The sequence below is a fragment of the Marmota marmota genome, unplaced genomic scaffold (genome assembly GCF_001458135.2).
Source record: "Marmota marmota marmota unplaced genomic scaffold, marMar, whole genome shotgun sequence".
In the NCBI taxonomy this organism is placed as follows: Eukaryota; Metazoa; Chordata; class Mammalia; order Rodentia; family Sciuridae; genus Marmota; species Marmota marmota.
This window is the reverse complement of record NW_026000016.1, coordinates 30,426,487-30,446,332: the sequence shown is the minus strand read 5'-3', so window position 1 is coordinate 30,446,332 and position 19,846 is coordinate 30,426,487. Positions and strand designations below refer to the sequence as shown.

General features: G+C 41.9%; 1 protein-coding gene across 18 annotated transcripts in view; it reads right to left on the bottom strand.

The window, feature by feature from the left end:
* Esrrg (estrogen related receptor gamma) overlaps positions 1-18,503 on the bottom strand; it is a 592,284-nt gene extending 573,781 nt beyond the window's left edge. For 7 of the 18 annotated variants that reach the window (XM_048809364.1, XM_048809359.1, XM_048809380.1 and 4 more), the window contains exons 1-2: positions 17,306-17,587; positions 16,400-16,481 (exon numbers count right to left, since the gene is read on the bottom strand). The gene's annotated coding sequence lies outside the window, so the exon portion shown is untranslated. The other 11 variants (XM_048809377.1, XM_048809376.1, XM_048809375.1 and 8 more) reach the window with 6 other exon arrangements.
* Positions 18,504-19,846: the final 1,343 nt, after the last annotated feature.

Genomic DNA, 19,846 nt, shown 5'->3' with positions numbered 1-19,846 from the left:
GTGAGGTGTCCCTCAAAGGCCCATATGCGAGACAATGCAAGAAAGCTTAGAGGTGAAGTGATGGAGTTATGAGAACCTTAACCTAATCAGCACATTAATTCCCTGACAGATATTAGCTGAATGGTAATAGTAGGCAGGTAGGGTGTGGCTGGGATCACTGGGGGCATGTCTTTAGGGTACATATTTTGTCCATGTGAGGACAGTCTCTTTCTGCTTCCTAATGCCATGTTCCCAGCTGCTTTCCTCTGCCACACACTTCCACCATGAGGTTCTTCTTCATCTCGCGCCCCACAGAAGGGAGTCAGCTATCTAAGGACTGAGAATTCTGAAACCATGAGCACCAGATTTCCTCCTCTAACTGTTCTTGTCATGTCTTTTTGGTCACAACAGTAAAAAACTGACTAAAACACATGCTCTAACCCCAGATCCTGTGAGGTTCCTTCATTTCTTGCATTCATATCTGCATTCAAAAGTCCCTTTCTCATAGATACCTTTTCTGTCCACCTGATTATTTCATATCCCCTTCCCTTCCTTTTTCTTTTCTCCACAAAACTTATATAATTATTTTATATTCTACACATTTACCTACTCATACTGTTCCCTATTTCTCACCCAAAACATAAGTTTCATGAGCTCCAGGATTTTTGCATTTTTCCATTCACTACCTGGCACCCAAAACCAGGCCATCTCAATATAAATTTGATGAATGAATAAATGAATGAATGAGTTCATAGCAGGCTGACTTCCAATCCACTGACTAGCAGTTTTTCAGATATTTCTCAATGGTAATTTTTATTATAAGTGCATGCAGAGGGGGAAAAAAGACCAAGTGAAAGATTTATTAATGTGTTTTTTTTTTCCACAAAGATCCTGATCTCATATTCAGCCTGTTAAAATGTCTGGATTCTATGTAGACATTATAGATAAAATAGATTAAGATAGGCACTTTTCCATTTTATGGATATAAATATCTTAATTATCTTGAGAGGAATGTATAAAGCCATCACCATGGATAACAGCAATTGCCGGCAGGTCCTAACTCTGGTTGTCATCTCATTGGCAAATTCCCAGATAAGGTAGAATGATCTGCTACTAATTCAAACCAAACTAATAATCCCTGATTTTCCTGATGTACTTAAGCCCATGAGTTTTCCTGATGTGAGCTCCTGTAGCATCTATTGGACTTACAAGCAGTGTTTCATCAAAAAGCTGAAATGTTTTGACTGTAATGATGCCTACTTGAAATATAACATATATAATATATAGTAGGTAGAACGAGTATCATAACTTATGGGAAAGGCAAACTCCCATAACTCCCCTAGCATTTTAGTATCCATACTATCAAAATATTCTTACTTAAGTCTAATTTAGATATTTTTAGTTATAATTTTGACATTGTCAATGAAGGGGAAAAAATAAGTTAGTCATCAGGTTACCAAGAATGTGGCAACTAAGATGTGGGTACTTGTGAAGACAGTGTGAGTACAGTTAGCATGTACCTCATGAATCCCTTCCCTATTGACATTTCTGCTGGCTCTTACCCCCACCTCTGCTGCATCAGCCAACTGCGTTGATGGTAGATAAGGAATTAGTAAGAATCTCTACAATTAGAGGATTGTATCTACAATAGAAAATTTGGAGCCTTAAGAATAAGATACATAGTATTATGGTTTGGATGTGAGGTGTCCTCCAGAAGCTCACATGTGAGACAGTGCAAGAAGGTTCAGAGGATAAAAAATTGGGTTATAAGAGTCTTAACCCAATCAGTGAATTAATCCCCTGATAGGGATTAACTGAGTGGCAACTGAAGTGGTAGGGTGTGGGTGGAAGAGGTGGCAATTGGGGTGTGGCTTTGGAGTATATATTTGTATCGGCAAGTGGAGAGCTCTCTCTCTCTCTCTCTGCTTTCTGATCATCATGTGAGCTGCTTCACTCACCACACTCATCCACCATGATGTTCAGCCCCATTTCAAGACCCAAGGAATGGAGCTGGCTATCCAAGAACTAAGACCTCTGAAACCATGTGCCCCCCAAATAAACTCTCCCTCCTCTACAGTTGTTCTGGTGGGGTCCTTTAGTCACAGCAGCAGCAAAAAAAAAAAAACAAAAAAAAAAACAAAAAAAAAAAAACTGGCTAAAACACATAGTTACTGAATAATCCGGGGAAATCAGTCCACTTCATTAAGCTTCAATGTCCTTACATGCAGAATAGATACTTAAAGAATGCTTAACTTTTCAGTCTTTTAAAGTGCTTCGTAAAACCAAAAAATACCATATTGATGATAATTCTTAACATAAGTAACTATACATGAGGGAAATATAGATATTAAAATACTGGCTTTAGGGCTAGGGGTATAGCTCAGTGGTAGAGCACTTGCCTAGCATGTGTGAGGCCCTCAGTTCCACCCACAGCACTGAAAACAAAAACAAAACTGGCTTTTAAAGTTTGTCACAACCAGGTTGAAACAGTGATCCTGGTACTCAACTTTGGGAACTTTGAAAAACCACATCATTATTCCAAGTCTCAGTTTAGTTAGATGTAAAATGGAGATAAAGATACTCCAGAGTTTCATAAGGGCAAATGAAATTAAATGACTAAAGAATTAAATAAAATCAAATAATTAAATGAATTTAAAGTTCTTGTGAGGTAATAAGTACTCAATAAGTACTTGACATTATTAAATATGTTAATAAATCCATTTACAAGTCCAACCTAGTGATTTTATTTTATCTTATTTTATTTACTTTCTTGTCACCAAACTAAATCATCTTGAGGAATGTAACTGTCATTAAATGACACATATTGCCAGCTTCTCTGGAAGATTATTTTTTTGATACTCCCAATACTTTTGGTGAGTATTTGTAGAAAGAAATCTCCAAAATATTTCAGTTTAGAAGGTCAATCAAATGATGTGTATTTAATGCTTCACCAGAGAGTTCAAAATTCTTTCCATTTTACCAAAAGGAGCACTGACCTTGCCTTCACCAATCTATCTTTGTCTCTATAAAACCCATCTCTAAGCATCTTCCTGATCTAATAATAGTAGCTAGAAATTATTTGGTGTTTATTATGTGCCAGGTACTAAGCATTTTATCGATGAGAACAATTTCAATTTTCCCAAAAGCCCAATGCAATAAGTATATTAATAATCTCATTCCATTTGGAGAAACTGAGAAACAAGAAGTTACATAATTAACCCAAAGTTATACTTCTAATAAATGACTCTAGGAAGACATTTAACCCAAGCATTCTGATTCTGGATCCTGGGCTTGTAATCACTCTGCTAACTCCTTAATGCAAATATCAGCGTTTCTAAGGTCTACCTTCAGCTCAGCTGTCTTTGAGGACTCAAGCTACTAGAAAACCATCAGATTTACACTTAGTATTTTGTAGACATAACCACAGAGTCTGTAGCTGTATCTAGTCATTTTCCAGTCAGTCCATTAAAATCAATAGTGATTGGGCTATCAGTTGCATGATGCTCAGTTCATATTCTCATCATTAAGATCACCAAGAAAAATCTGAGGGTTCATTCAAGTCAACCACTGTCCCCTCTGCTCACATGAGATAAAGAAAACACAATCTTACAAAGAAATAGAATGAGGTGTATGTGCAAGAAAAAAAAATGCATACAAAATGTGGAAAACACATTATTTGACCTTAATATTTGCATATTTTATGTGGGGGATAAGTATAGGGGCTTAAAAATAAAATTTCTAATAAAACAATAAAGGATGATGTATCCAATTTCAGGATTATGGTAGAAGCAATTCTCATTCGAGTCTGGATTAATAAACCTAAAACAGACCCATTCATTACTGTGAACAAACCCAGTTCAAACAAGGTTCTGCACAAGTCAGTTTTAATTCCAAGCACTTCACAGGGCATTTATAGACTTAGCTTTGTTTCACCACAGACAGAGGCTGTTTGTGTGGTTATGACTAAATTTTACACATTCAAAATATTGTTCTATCACTGTGACTCCAAGAAACAGTGGTAGCCCTTCAACATTAATCTCTTCAGATACATGCTGTGAAAATAACCCAGCAACGAACCATGTAAATGTCTGAATGTCTCTCTAGATCTGCCCTAATGACTGAGTCCTAACCTCCAATACAAAATGAAAAGGGGGAAAGCTAAAAAATAAACAGTCCCAGTTCCATTTCTTTTGTATCTGTGAACCTTTTTCCTGTGAATTTATTCTAATTTCATTTGGTCCTGCAGCATAAAAGCATAGCTGGTTTTTATAGCAGGATCTCTATATTTTTCTCAGAGCTTGGCTGGCTTTGATTTACATAGCAGAGAATGTCCCTTGGGTAAACATTATATGATTTTAAAAATAACAGAAGTATTATTTGAAACAAAGGTTGGACTGGAAAGTAAATGTAAACTGGAGGTTTAATTACATTTTATGTCACAATGTAACTTCTTAGCCAGGGATTTAAAACACTCTACAGCTGAGCTTCAACTTGCCTTTCCAGTTCTTTTTTTTTTTTTTTTTTTTTCCCCTTCCCACTACCGGTGTGGGAGAAATTGTTTGGGCTTTGGGGTCAGTTACACCATTTATTCACAAACAGTAACTGGCCAAATACTATGTACAGCTATAGGAATATGTAGGAATATGTTCTGGGGATACAAAAATGAATAGATATCAATAATAATAATAACAATAATAATAATAAATGTTGCTCCAGTCCTTCAAGGAGCTTATAATCTAACAAACAAAACACACACACACACACACACACACACACACACACACAGGCAATCATAATACAGTAAATATGAATAGATATCCGCATGATATAACATGAATGACTGCTCGGGGCTTTGTCCAAGATACCTATTATAGTTTGGATCTTGAACATGCTCCTAAGGCCCATGTGTTGAAGCCTTGGTTGCCAGCCCAGGACTCTGTTGAGAGATGGTGGGACATTTAAGAGGCAAGGCCTAGTGGGAGAAAGTTAGATCATTAGGGCTAAGTCTTTGAAGGGGATATTCAGATCACAGCATCTTCTCCTCTTTGCTTCTTGATGGCTACAAGGTGAGTGATTTTCCCCTCTGCCAAACACTCCCAGTGTAACACACTACTTCATCATGGTCCTAGAAGCAACATGCCAAACCATGGACTGAAACTTCCAAAACTATGAGCCAAACTAAACTTGTCCTCTTTGTAAGTTGATTATCTCAGGTATTTTGTCACAGTAACACAGGGCTAACACAGTATCTCATATTCAAACTCTGTCTAAACTAGGTTTCTAAAAGCCTCCTGTGCTTCTTTACTATGTCAAATTCTCCTCTGGAGCTAATTATTGTGCCCTTTTTTTCTTCATTGTGTTTACCACAGTTGCAATTTCCCATTTACTCTGGGAATCTGATCGATGTCCAACTACGCTAGGAGACTATAAGCTCCATAAGGGCAGGAATCAGATCTACTTCTGTCATCATGACCAATGCTTAGCACAGTGCCTAACAGGTATTCAATCCAATGAAGTTTGTGGAATAAATGAAACATAACAAAGAAAGAATGATGATGATTTCCCTGGGGAAGGCTGGGATAATGTTACAGGACAGGGGCCAGCTGTGTTGGGTCTTGAAGGATATCATCATTTATCAAGCAAAAGAGACACATGAGCAGAGCCAGGGAGAAGAGACACAGTTTGCCATCATTCCGTGTAACTGAAGCTGTGGGTGTGATCCGTTTTGGGGAGGGAAATCGTGAGGTGTCAGAAATGAGGCTGGAGAGATTCAGGGGCTAAACCACAGAGGGCCTTTTGTGCTCTGCAAAGCAATTTGGACGTTTGCCATGGGAAATCACTGAAGGGTTGTAAAAAGGGAGTAAAATGATGATCAGATTTGCATTTTAGAGAAATCACTCTCCTGGTAGTGTGAAGGATGTCCTTGATAGGCTGATATTAGGGACAGGGGGACCCGTTAGGAGGCCATTCCACAAACCCACATGAGAGATGATGAGGCATGAACCAAGGCAGGAGAAGGGGATTAAGTGGAATGGGCAGTTTCAAAAGAAATGAAAATGAGAGTAAGGGAAGAGTCAAAGGCTATCTCCCTGTTCCCTGGGTGCATGGAAGGGTAGTGTAGCCACAACCCAAGTTAGAGGGTAAAAGAACAAGTTTGGTAGATGGCCGAGTATGGTTCTAAACCCAGTGAGGTCTGACATTTAAAAGCCAAAGTCTTGTGCCGGATTGATGGCTGACTCCAACGTCCTTTTCCCTTCTCTGTTACTGAATGCTCATTTAGCCGAGATCATGACCACCTACAAATGACCTCACTGCCCAGCCTCCCTTGCAGCTAGGTGTGGCCATACAACTGAGCTCCTGACAATCGAAGAGAAGAATGCACCTCTGTGCCACTTGCTTTCAAGAAAATTTGCTTGTCCTTAACTTTTTCTCAGATAACCTGGAGTTGGGTTGGCTCTAACTACACAAATCCAAACACATCAAGGGGTGGCAGAGAAACAATACGGAAAGGACCCCAGAGTCAATAAAGCAGAAAGACCAGAGAGCTAGCTTTGTAAAAGTATGTAATAAAAATATCACACTTCTATGAAATACTTCAAATAGGGACAACCTTCCCAAACTGGAGAGTCACGGTGAATCTCTTAAATCCCACCAAGGGGCTGGGGGTGTAGCTCAGTGCCAGAGCACTTGCCTAGCATGGGCGAGATCCTGGGTTCTATCCCTAGCCCTGTGAAAATATAAATTCTAAAATGTAAAGTAAGTACTAAGCATACACTGGTATGTACCACGTGTAATCAGAAACTTCTCTTTTCTGCTCCAACTGTCTTTTCTTGTTGCCAGATTAATTTAACCAAATGTTTCAAGTATATAGACCAACAAAGCTTTCTATCTGTTGTATATAAAAATCTTTTCAGAGATTCAGAATTCTAAACATTCTGAGTGCTGAGGATGTAATATTTCTACAGCAAGGACTGAGGAATCTACCCTTTACACAAATAACCTAGGGCATTTTGAAACAGGCATTCAGGTAGAACACATTCTCAGAAAAGCTGATAAAGAGAAATCATAAGAGAGAAAAGCCCTAGTTGTGGTATCAGAGGCCTGGGTTTGAGTTGCAGGTCAGCAATCTCACTAGTCATGTAGCCATGGACAGTAATCTCTAAGTCTCACTCTCAGTGGGATTCATGACCTATCTGGCTGGTATTTCTTAATCTACCAATCTCATAACACTGCATAAGGAGAAAGCATTTATAAAATTCTGCTTTGAGACCTACTAAACATATGTTGTTCAATAAAATCAATAAATCTGCAGTAATTTTAACATTATATAATATTCAACAAACTATTTCACAGCAAAAGAAGTATGACAGCACACACACACACACACACACACACACACAAAGGTTTATGTTGGATATTTCAAACGGATAAAATAGGTATGGACCAATCTGCTGTGCATATCCATGTCAATCAGCCCAGGAAACTGTAGAGGCTCATGCTTATGGATTTGACATTGGCCAAATCATAAGGGCCACACTATATGGCACTGGCCATAGCACATAGAGTACTGAAATATGTCTTCTGCTTAATATCAGACTTTCAAAAAAACAGACTCTTCAATCTCCAGTAGGCAAATAACTAAAGTAAACTCTTCAGTTGACACTGACATGTTTACAAAAGGAAGGTTCTTGCTAATGAAGTATTTCTCATTAATAATAATTAACTATTGTTCAAAAATTATATGTATGAAATACATATAATGATAAATACTCTGCATACTTGATTTTCTTTCCATTCAGGAGACCCTTCTAGAATGGGCAGTACTCAGGGTAATTGTGAAGAGCACAGTCCAACTGCACAGCATGAATATTTTGAAATCAGTAAAGATGGATTGTTTCCCAACTTGGTGATATTCTGAAAACTGCTTTTGGAATAGATATTTCTTGTATTTACCTCTTGCGCATAAAACAAGAAAACAAATTCTATAATAAAAGACCTCTACCTAGAAGGCAAATTATCACAGCTTTTCAAGCATTGACTCGGTACCCAGCAAACTTGATGGCCCATTGCTCTGTGTTTGGTGCTAGCAGCAACAAAACTTTGCAGATCTAAGTTCATGCCACAGTTCATTTCCTGATTATTACTTCCTTTCTGCTCATGGTTTTGGTTATGACCTATTTTCCTTGCCTATATGTTAGTAGTAACAAACAAGTGAATAATCAAACCAACTTGGACAACTGTCAAAAGATAACAGTGATAATTCAGCTCCAGCCAATTACAGCCATGAGAGAATGCAGGAAAACAGCCCCAGCTTTGTTACATCTTCCAATGTTTCAAGAGCACGCTGGTACCTAATGGGACTTGATAAATCTTTAAGTCAACTAATAGAGATTTTCATTTTCATCTGAAGTTTGTAGATTTTTCATTTTAAGAAATTTAATGTAATAAGTAACAACACTAAGTCTAGAGCCGGACTTCCTAGATTCAATACCTCGCTCTGTCACTTATCAGCTATAGGACCTTAGGCAAGTTTTATAAAACCTCTGTACCTTTGTTTTCTCATCTGTAACACAGGAAGAAATAATAGTACCTACCTTCTAAGATTGTTCGAGAACTCCATTTTTAATATATATATTTTTTTCCTTTTGTGGTGCTAGAGAACAAACCCAGGTCCTAATGGTGTCAGGTAAATGCTGTATCACTGCATTTACCTGACACCCAAGTTTTTTCCCCCACTATTGTTAAATCTTAGGATAATAACTGATGTGTAGCAAGTGCTACATAAACAACAAAATACACAAAAATCTCAAAGTGCTTTATGAATATATCTCATGTGCAGGTAATATTTTCACATATATATGCCACTTTATCCCCCACTCTAACTGTGAGATGACCATATTCCTCCACTGATAAGGAAACTGAGTTTCCCTAGGGACCTGTCAGGAATTCTTTAGGGAGGCAGCTGCATGTACTCATTAGCCATGAGGGAGTAATGGGCACAGGCACTTACAAAATGTCCAGTGATTTGCCCAATAGTACACTTCACAAAATGACAAATATATAAATCTGAGCCAAGAAGTCAGATGGATAAACCAGAGGTCTCTAAACCAGCATTCACCACAGACCTTCTTTCTCAGTAACTAAATAAAGATCTGATTCAAACCATTGTGAGTTACTTTAATCAATAAATGAATTGTTCAAAAGTAACCAATTTGAGATAATCCTTGACATTCAATAATGTCCATTTATAACCTTACTCTTATTAACTTTTGATTTAACAATGTTTTGCAATAATTTACTTTCTCTTCTCTCTGACTCCAAGACCTTTCTCCTAGGGACTTTAAAAGCAGGTCACCTGACTATCCAGGCCTGTGTGATAGAAACTGCTAAGTTGGGAACACCCTGTCAACCTTTACTTTGATTTTCCTGGTTCTTGTTGGTTTAAGGCAGATCCTTAATGTTATTTAAACAGAGAGGACTATTTGAAATTTCTTGGTAGATGAATTTGATAGTGATAATTTTTTAAAAAAACAATGACTGTCCTCTTGAGATAAAGGATCTCATTCACCTTAAGGGTAGACACCTTATCTGAATAAGTCAGGACTTCTTCGAATAAAAAGGTCAATGTAGTCCTGTTTCCTTTTCTTGAATAACAGCAGTAACTTCATGTACTCTCTGGTGATCTGCATTTGATAAAGTTATTTCAGCAGTAGAAAATAATCTTCTCTTTATTTAGGATTTGGAGTTTTAATGTGTGTGTGTGTGTGTGTGTGTGTGTGTCTATGTATTATATCTAATCTGAGTCTTCTTGGGGATGTAGAATGCACTGATTTTTAGAAATAACAATGAGTAAACTGCAGCTTATTTAAATTAAAAACTTATGAATGATGGGACGCTATCAAGAAAATGAAAAATCACCCACAAAAATAGAAGTATAAATATTTGCACATTCTCTATGTCTAGTATTTTGAATATATAAACAATTTGTACAGTTCAACAATAAGAAGGCAAAACACTGTTTTAAATGGACAAAGGCCCTGAAGAAACATTTCTCCAAAGAGGATGTACAAATGGCTAATAAGAACATGAAAGATGTTCAACATTATCAGTCATTAGGGGAATATAAATTAAAAGTGTGATACCATTTACACCCACTATTATGGCTATCACTTTAAAAAAAGTAAATAAATGTTAATGGAATATGGAAAATTGTATCCTCATCTGTTTCCCGTGTGAATGTAGAATTAAGCATCTGCTATAAAAGCTGTATGGTGATTCCTAAGTTATACCCAATAACTAAAACCTTAAGTTTAAACAAAGTCTGTACACACATATTCACAGTGGCATTCGTGATTCATAATAGCCAAAAAACAGAAACAACCCAAATCCCCATCAGCTGACGAATGGGTAAACGAAATATGTAAATCCATACAATTAAATATCATTCAGACATAAAGAAGAATGAAGTACTGATACATGTCACAACATGGATGAACCTTGACAACACTTTATCAAGTGAAAGAAATCAGACAAAAAAGGTCACATATTATGTAATTCCTTTTATATGAAATATCTAGAATGGGCAAATCCATGGAGACAGAAAGGAGAGTTGTTGCCAGACACTGAGGAGAGGGAGGAATGAGGGTGACTGGTTAAATGAGTATGGGGTTTTTGTTTTTGTTTTTGTTTTTTTTTTGGGGGGGGGGGGCGGTTAATAAATATTGTGGAGGTAGTAGCACATTACTATAAATGTAATAAAAACCATTAAGTCATATGCTTTAAAATGGTGAATTTTATGCTCTTTTTTTTTTTTTGGTACTGGGTCTTGAACTCAGGGACACTCAACCATTGAGTCACATCCCAGGCCTTTTTTTTTTTAAGAAACAGGATCTTACCGAGTTGCTTAGTACCTGGCTTTTGCTGAGGCTGGCTTTGAATTTGGAATCCTCCTGCCTCAGCCTCTGGAGTTGCTGGGATTACAGGCATGTGCCACTGCGTCTAGCTTGTTCTGTCAATTTTATTGCATTTTAAAAATGCAGTACTCGGGCTGGGGATGTGGCTCAAGTGGTAGTGCGTTTGCCTGTCATGCGTGCAGCCCGGGTTCGATCCTCAGCACCACATACAAAGATGTTGTGTCCGCCAAGAACTAAAAAAATAAATAAATATTAAAAATTAAAAAAAAAAAAAATGCAGTACTCACTTGAACCCCTACTGAAAGATGCCAAAAGTCTCTTCCTCCAATACAAAATAATTTAACATGGTATATCACTCAAAAAATATGTGTATGTGTGTGTACACACACAGTTATCATGGTGCCTGGGTTCAATCACAGGCATCATGCATACTAGGGAAGCCCTCTACCACTGAGGAGCATCCCCAGCCCTCTTTCCCAGTCAGACTGGGAAAGAGGCCAGGATAGTGGTTCAAGGCCTGGAGGTGGGGCAGAGAAAGGGAAGGACTATTTTGCTCCAACAGGAAATTTAGTTCTTATTAAAAAAAATCCCTTGGTCTGGGGTAGTACAAGTTAATCATCCCATCCCAGGCCATTCAGTAGTCACAAACCTTTTGAAGAGTCAAAACCTTTTAAAGAGTGTGATACTGTATCCTGAAGATCAGTAACTGACACATTGTCCTCATTCCTTTTATTTCATTGTATCATCTATCATTATTCCTTTGCTCTTGAAGGGCATTTTTGGGTTGTTGATTTGGCAGTAGAAATTTCAACTTTTCTAATGTTACATCTCTACTTCCAAATGTTCCCTGTCAATAGTTTAGCCAATTTGAACATCAACAATTAAGGAATATGTGTAAAACCTTTTGTCTTCTAGAATACATAAAATGTGTAATTCAAAATAATTACACATTAATTACTCTGATAAGGTGACGGATATGATTTTTCAGGGCTCAGTAATTTGAATATTTTCTTAGTTGATGTGACATGATTGAATCAGAAATAGCACTGTATCTGATAGAGAAAATAAAGAACACTGGTGACAAACTATTTAGCAAGAGTTCCTTAAAAAGACGATATATATATTTCTCCCACAAAGAAACATATTTAGTAATAAAATGCAGCTTAAATAAGCAGACCAGTAAATAAACTATATGTTCTAGATTTAATTTTTCTGAACTGTAAAGTTAGACACAAGGAAAAGATGGACAAATTAAAAAAGTTGGGGGAAAAAATCTCATTTAAGGTACATACTTGCTAAAGCTGTTGATTGCAGATTCACTTAGATCGGAGAATAAAATTGTAAAGAAGTATGATAAAGTAAGATAGAAGGTTCTGAAAATAAATGTAGCTGTCAATTAATTTCAAAGGTATAGTATCCTGAAGTTAAACACCTAAGCTATGATTTTAAAATACCTCAAAGAAATTCTCCACATAAAAAATTATGCTTATCTTTTATGACATGTCTATTTAAATGTTAATATAACTAGATTTATTCCAAACAGGTAGAATTTAAAAAAAGAGCATTGAATAATTCAAATTTAAAAAAAAAGATCCCTCTCTTTCATCTTAAGTATGTGTCTAATTCAGGTGAGAGCAAAGGCGGTTTTAGCCAGAACTATCTAGAGAATTGTGGTGCAAGTAATCCTGTCCCTTAGAACTAAACATATCTGGTTCATGTGCTATTATTTTAAAGAAATTTGAGAAATACAGAAACTGAAACCAACCTGTTGAAGGTGAACAAGAACTTGATGAAAATGAACCCTTTTACTTTATGTCAAAATTAAGTAACATAGAAGAGGACACAGAGAACTTTTCAGGTTGCATATGTATCTAATGGTCAAATTCTAAACACATTCGGCCAGAATCTAGACCTATATGTATGGCTAAAGCAGTCACATAATCTAATAATTCCATTTCCTTCACTTCAAAGAGAAAAAATGAGATTAAAACTCATGTGACATAACAAGGAAACATCAAGTTAACTGAAATTCCTTGTCCAACAGAGTCCCTTAGGTCTTCTCTGAGTTTTCCCTGACTCCATCTTACTATCTGGGCCTCGGGCCTAGAAATGTGTAGATTTAATGATAAAATGAAATTCTGGAAGAAGACTGCACTCAGTCCCTCTATGCAAAAATAAATAAATAACAAAACAAAACCATCCCTAGAAGTGAGGACACATAGATCAAGAAGACCCCATTGCTGAAGCCCTGGGATTGCTGACCAAGAAAGATGGTGTTGGGAGTCAGAGGAAAGAAGGAGAAAGCCAAAGGAATTGTTATTTGGCCACTGTCTGTATCCAAACATGTAGTCTCAGCACAGAAATTCTTTATTCTGTCAAAGGTCTAGCCTGGGGAAGGGACAGGGGCAAGTGGGGTCTCCAAGGGCCTTTTCATTCCCAGATGACCCAGTCACACTGGGAAAGAGGCCAGGATAGTGGTTCAAGACCTGGAGGTGGGGCTGAGAAAGGGAAGGACTATTTTGCTCTAACAGGAAATTTAGTTCTCTGGGGTAGTGCAAGTTAATCATCCCATCCCAGGCCATTCAGTAGTCACAAAAAGCATGACTTATGGACAGTTGGGTGATTCTGCTATGATTGGTAAAATGGTGACCTCTGTTTATAACCATGATCTAAGGCCATATAATATGAGGAACAATGGCTGGGCACAGATGGTTTAGTTCAACTGCCTTTGTGTTTCCCCCCCCTCATTTCCTCTTCTATGGGTTTCAGGAGGCAGACCTGAAGAAATCAGAAAACGATCTTCTTTTTTTTTTTTTTTTTTTTTTTTTTTTTGCCATTTTTCCAGAGTCCCTTGAAAAGAAAACAAGTTTTCTTTTTCTTTTGCTAATTGATTTAGAAACAAAGAGATCTCCATATTCTCTGCCACCAACTCCCTTCATACAAAGTTTGTTGTTTGTCTTAAAGGTGGAGATGTAATCTTTATATACACGGAGAAGGAAAACTTCTAATATACAGCCTCAACCTATGAATAAAGTCCTAGGGGTTGAAGCTATTCTAACAGAGACTGAGTGAGCAAGGAAAGGACAGAAAGGAATCTGTGCTGTCAGAGAGAGACGTAGGATTCTGGAGGGACAGTGACATAGAAAGCCAAGCCAGAGCTCATTGCTAGAGCAAGTTAATTTCACTTCGCTGAGCAAAGGAAACTTCAGAGTTCTGTGACTGTCAAAGGCTGGGGAAAGCCCTTTTGTCCTAAAAGCAAATGATTTTAGGATAAAAAAGTCCTAAAAGCAAAATGATTTCAGAGAGAAGACTTTTCCCATCGAAGCCCAGAAGCCTGGCACATCCGTTTCCACCTTCAGGGGTCTGATTTTACGCCAACACAGAACTTGAGGGGGTTGCCAGAAGGGCACTTTGGACTTTCCCTTTGATCAGTGCCTGAGCAAGGTGTGTCCAAGAGTTAGGAGTTGGGAGGGCTGAGGACAAATCAGTGCACACATAGCCAGCTAGTGGGCATGTGTCTATCATCAGGGAACTTGGGGGTGAAGTGTATCTATTCTTGGGTTAATTCCTTCCCTCTGGAAAGATCCTGTTCCTTTTGAAGGGGACAAGGAGAAAAAGCAGCTAGAACAAGTCTTGTTTTTACTGTAGCTTCCTTTTTATCATTCCATTCCCCTCTTCTCCTGTTTAATTCCATCTTATTTTGAGGACCTTCTTTTCTTCCTTCCTTCCTGAAGGTTTACAAAAAGGAACAGCAACCCAGAAAGCTTAATGACATTTTCTGTCCAGGAATAGGGTTGGGGAGAGATTCCAAGACACAGTACCTCCAGCTCCCAAATTTTGACAATTAGCTTCAATGCCATCAATTTCTAGCTAGGAATTTTTCAAAGATTCACATCTACCCATTTTCCCAATTGCACACCAGGAAAACTAGTAGTAAACTGCATTTGCCTTTTGCTTGGTGGTAGATTTGCCAGGTATATTGGGCAGGCCAGGATGAGAATCTAGATAGGTCAGAGCCAGGTGTGGGTGCCCCTGGTCCAGTCTGAACCAGACTGTTCCTGCAGTATTAACTCCAGAGGGAGGCGAGGGATGCAGGCTGGAAACACTCTACACTACACCTCATCTTGCACTGTGGAGGGCAACTCTGGTCACACACCCTGGGAAGTATGTCCTCTGGATGTGGCAACATCACATATTGGAGCTCAGTCTTCACTCTCTCCGCTAGTCTATCCACAAAGTAAGCCTGGGATTTGGGGGGAATGTGGCCAAAAGAGGATTCTAACTGTGACATTCACTACGTTGGGAAAAACTGATGGCACGTAAGAACCTAATCCAGATGAATGCACTTGACCAGGGCCCAGGGCCACTAGAGAGGCAAAGTCAGCTCCTTCCCTGTCTAGTTCCTAACAGCTCCTCACCTCTCCCCCCTCCCCCGCAGTACGCTCTCATTTTCGGCCAAAAGTATTCAAGCCCAGAATTATTTTCAATCACAGTCTTCCCCACCTCACTCAGGCCTAGGCAGTGATAGAACAGTGCACTTTGACCCACCCTGAGGGAGTCTCAAGCCCGCTGCTGTGCGCCTGCAAGAAAAGAAAGCGTTGCGGCGGTTCCCTGTGCTTTAACGCTCCTCTCACCCCGGCTCAAGGAAGCTTTCCAGCCTGTCGTACTTCCCTCCCCCTTGACATTTGATTTCTAAAACGTAGACGCAAGGGCTGAGGCTCTGGCATTTAGAAAAGGGAGCAAGGTCAAGGCCTAGAGATGGACCGATCCACTGGCACCTTTGCGCTCATCTCAAGCAAGTCCCTTGCCCGCAGCCACTGGAAAAAAAAAGAGAGACAGAGAGAGAGAGAGATCGCCGCGCCCCGAGTACCAGGAATGTAGGGACCTGACCCTAACTCTATTTCCGGCCAGCCCCAACCCGTGCCCACGTTCTTCCTCCCTTTTCTCTGCTTTCCACCCAGAGCGGTCCGGAGATTTTGATTAAGACAAATCTGTTCTCGCGCCGCACTGGGATGGCGCCAAATGGCCAGGCTACGCGGGCACTGCATTTTCATCCCACGGTCAGAGCCTCTGCAGAGAAAGGTCTCGGTCCCCACGCACCTCATCCCCTCCCCCAGAGCGCGGGGCCGCGCTCCCGATCGGCTCCAGCACGCGCCTTCCCCTCCCTCCTCCCTCCTCCCACCCAGCAGTTTTCTCCTTTAAGAAGCACACACGCCCACCCCGCCTCCCACGTAAAGGCCAGTTTTCTCTCTTTTTGTGCCTAGAAGCAAACTCAACTTGAAGTTGAGAGCAGAGCCAAAGAGGTGGAAGGGAGAGTACAAGATGCACTGAAACAGAGAAGGGAGAGATCAAAGAGGGAGGAGAGCGAGCGAGGAGCTGGAGGTCGAACAGGGCACAGGCGCAGAAGGAAAACTGAGCGAGGGGTACGGTCGCGCAGGCTGCAGAGCCGCAGCGCCTTTTGCGCGCCCGCCCGCCCGCGCGCGCCTCGGGGTCAGTCGGAAACTCACATGGTCGGAGTGCAGACCGCCTCTCAGTTACAGCGAGTGGGTGACTTCGGGGGCTCCCTGAGGTCTTCTCCCTGGTTGCCTGCTGCGAAAGGACAGAAACAAAACAAAAATCACGGGACACGACTGGGACGGGCCGCTCGGCGCCTCCGGGACCGCTCTCATTTGGCACAAGGAAGCGGGCGCGGGGATTCGTACTGCCTGGTGTAGCCTATAAATAGCAAACTTTTAGACTGAATCAACTAACAAATGAGAGAAGCGGGCATAAATTTGCGCAGGATCCCCCCTTTCCGGGGACAACCCGACTGCCCTCCTCACTCTCTTTACAGGAGTGAAGAGGGGACAGATTTGAAGAGGGGGGGGGGTGGAATTTAATTTTAGTAGAATTTACAGGAGTTCTTGTTACTTTTGCAAGAGAGGAACCACACTGTTTCTGATCCTCCCCACCCACCTACCTTTGCAGCTACTCCCTCTTAACCCCAACCCCAGCCCGCAGCTCCATACCAACTAGGAAGGACAAAGGCCCAGGGGAGCAGAGTTCCTAAGGGGTTGGCTGTTGACTAGGAGAGGAGGAAGAGGAGGATCCCGAGCCCGGTTTCCCCGGGACTACCGGAGTGATGGAAGCTGGGGTGGGGGTGGGGAGAGGTGGGAAAAAAACAGTGACAGGGTTTGGGGTCTTGTTGAAATGCCACGACAGGAATTTGGGTAATCCCGAATTTCGGAAGGAAATGCGAATTGGCGCAAAAGAGTACCTGGACTACAGGTACTACAACAGCCCTCCAGTTCTAGCAACCCCCCTTTCTCAATTGCTTTGCTAGAACCCTCCTCCCGATCCCGACCCGAAGCGCCAAGGTAAACATGGGAATTGTGTCTTTGGTTGCGTGGGGCCCGCAAGGTCTGAGAGCTCACCCTGAGAGATGCGCCATGGGATCTGCCTCACTTAGCCCTCCCCCGTCCCCGGGAGCTGGCTGACTTTTCTTCGCGCCCCCTCACACCTGCCTCCCATAAGAAAGCGAATGGTCTAAATGATTGGGAGTCCTGAGCGCAACCCGCAGTCCACCCTCCCCCTTTCCTTTGGCCAGGGCCAAGTTGTGGGTGGTGATTAGGTTAGTTTTTCATTTTCATTCTAGGTCCTCAAAATAAAATCCCCGAGGACAACAGATACTCGCTCCCCACTCCAAACAACACAGTTCAGGAGGTTGTTTGGCTAAATTTATCCTGCATGTTGCTAGCAAAAAAATAAACAGGGTCAACAGAAGAATCAACACAGGTGGCTGGGGAATTGGACAAATTTAGGACTCCGCGGCTGAAGCCCGATGCGGGAGAGGAGGAGCTGCAGGTGAAGGGAGTTTGCGTCGCTCCCCTAGAGACTCGATTCTCTCCGCCAGGCCTGGGGAGGTGTGGTGGGAGCAAGCCCTCCCAAAGAGGTCTCTAGCTGGAAAGAGGAGAAGGGAGCACGAGAACCGTGGTGATTGTTCTTTCCATTGCCCACCACGGCCCAACACCACCGGCTGGCCCCACACAGGAAAAGGTCAAATAAATACCTAACCTGACTTGCACCCGCCAGAGAGGAGACCAAAGAGATCTCCGACTCAGTTACTGTGAGGCGTTGCTGCCTTAATTCGCGCTTTTCCAACACGGCTTGCCTCCAGTTACCTTATCAAAATTACAAAAGTTATTTTGTTTGCCCCAGAACCCAGCCAAATATGGAAGGAGCGGGAAAAGGACAGAGGAACTAAGGAGGTTAGGGCTGCAACCCTCTGCGCGGGGCGTGAAGCCCCTGACTCCACACTGGCGGGTGCGCAAGAGCCTTCTATTCCAGCCCCAGGAATCCGGCGCTCTGGGAGCTTCAGCGTCTGACTGCACTTCCCGACTTTCTCCAAAGGCTGGAGTGGGCGGTGCGACCCCTTGGCCCCCACCAGGAGTTCTCTTAAGGGTTCTCCCAGACAGGGTTGGACAGAGCCCAGGGGTCCCCGGACTCTCCGCATGTCTTGCGCGTCCAATGCTACCCACGTACCTGTCCTGACCTTCCAGCGCCAAGAATACCGGGTTGGGTAGCCGGGCCTGGAGCCCGCCGCCTCCAGCGGAGCCCGCCCTCGCCCTCCCCCTCTCGCCTTTGCGGGCGGTCTCTCCCCTGGCCGTTGGCTTGGGCCAGGGTTCTAGAAAGGATTCTAGGATCCCCCTAGGCTGCGCGGCCCTTTGGTAGGTCCAGTCCAGCGCCTCTCCTTTCATGCAATCTAGCCTTCACCGTCCCCCCAAATCCTCCTGCACCCCGCCAACGGAGCCCACGCTTCAAAACTGTAGAAACTCTGCAAAAAAAAGGCGGGTTGGAAGATCTTTCGCACTATGTGCGGAGGTCGGGAGGGTGTGCTCGCAGGTTCTGGGTGTTCATAGGGGAATAGGCCCTATGGGACAAAAATGACTCAAAGGCAGCGCCCCAGTGGTTGTCTTAAACTCAAGGTTCACGTCTATATTGTTTTATGCCTAGGGGAAGACTGCCCAGCGTGATAGATCTTTTTAGATCCCATCACTGGAAGAAAAATCCTGGTGATAACGATTATCTCCCGCTCGCGTTATCTTGCCATCACCCCAATCCATCTCCCTCTCGCTCCAACCCCTCGGGGAGATGAGGAGGGTGAGGAGCTGGTGAGGGGACGGGCCACACCGCTGCCCTAGGATGAAGCGGAGAGGAGGAGGTACGAGGCCACTGCATCCGTCCCTTTCCGCTCTGGGCTGGGGAGAAAGGACACGGTGGGTTTCTTTCTCTGCCAAGCCTCACGCTTCTTTCAAATGATTTTAGTCTGGTGCTTCGGTCTATCCATATACATTTCCAATCTCATGGCTCATAAACTATTAGCAAAATGGTTTCATTATTCACCTTCTGTATCCTACAAAAGGGAGAAAAGACGGGCGCGGGAGCGGGGAGGGGGGGGCAGTCGTCGGACACTAGTTAACAATGATGCCGCCCGGGTTTAAATCATGGTTCAGACTGCCTTCTTCAAGCTGACACTCAACAAATCTGGTCGGTTTCCAAGGATCTGTAGCTGACCCCTTCTCGCTCTTCTCCCCACCCCCTTCTGACTCTCTCTCCATCCATCACTATCCATTTCTCCCTAATACCCAGGTTACTAGAAGACCAGATGAATAGCCCAGATACTGCAAATCCATTATTTGCTTCATTGGGTGTCATCAATAAGGCACGCCCTTTAGATACGACACACATAATTAATTGGTTAGAATTGCTATCCCTGGCCCCAGTTTGGGGTGGTATTGGTGATGGAATCACTTTTCATCCACGAAAACCAAGCCATCGTAAAACATAAGTCTAGGATAGTAACCAAGAAGTTCGGTGTGGCGTTTCAGGTGCCCAAATGGGCATCAAGTCCCGACCAGACTTCAGCGAGATGGGGAAGTTGCAGCAGGGCGGGGGGGTGGGTTTATGAGTGTGGC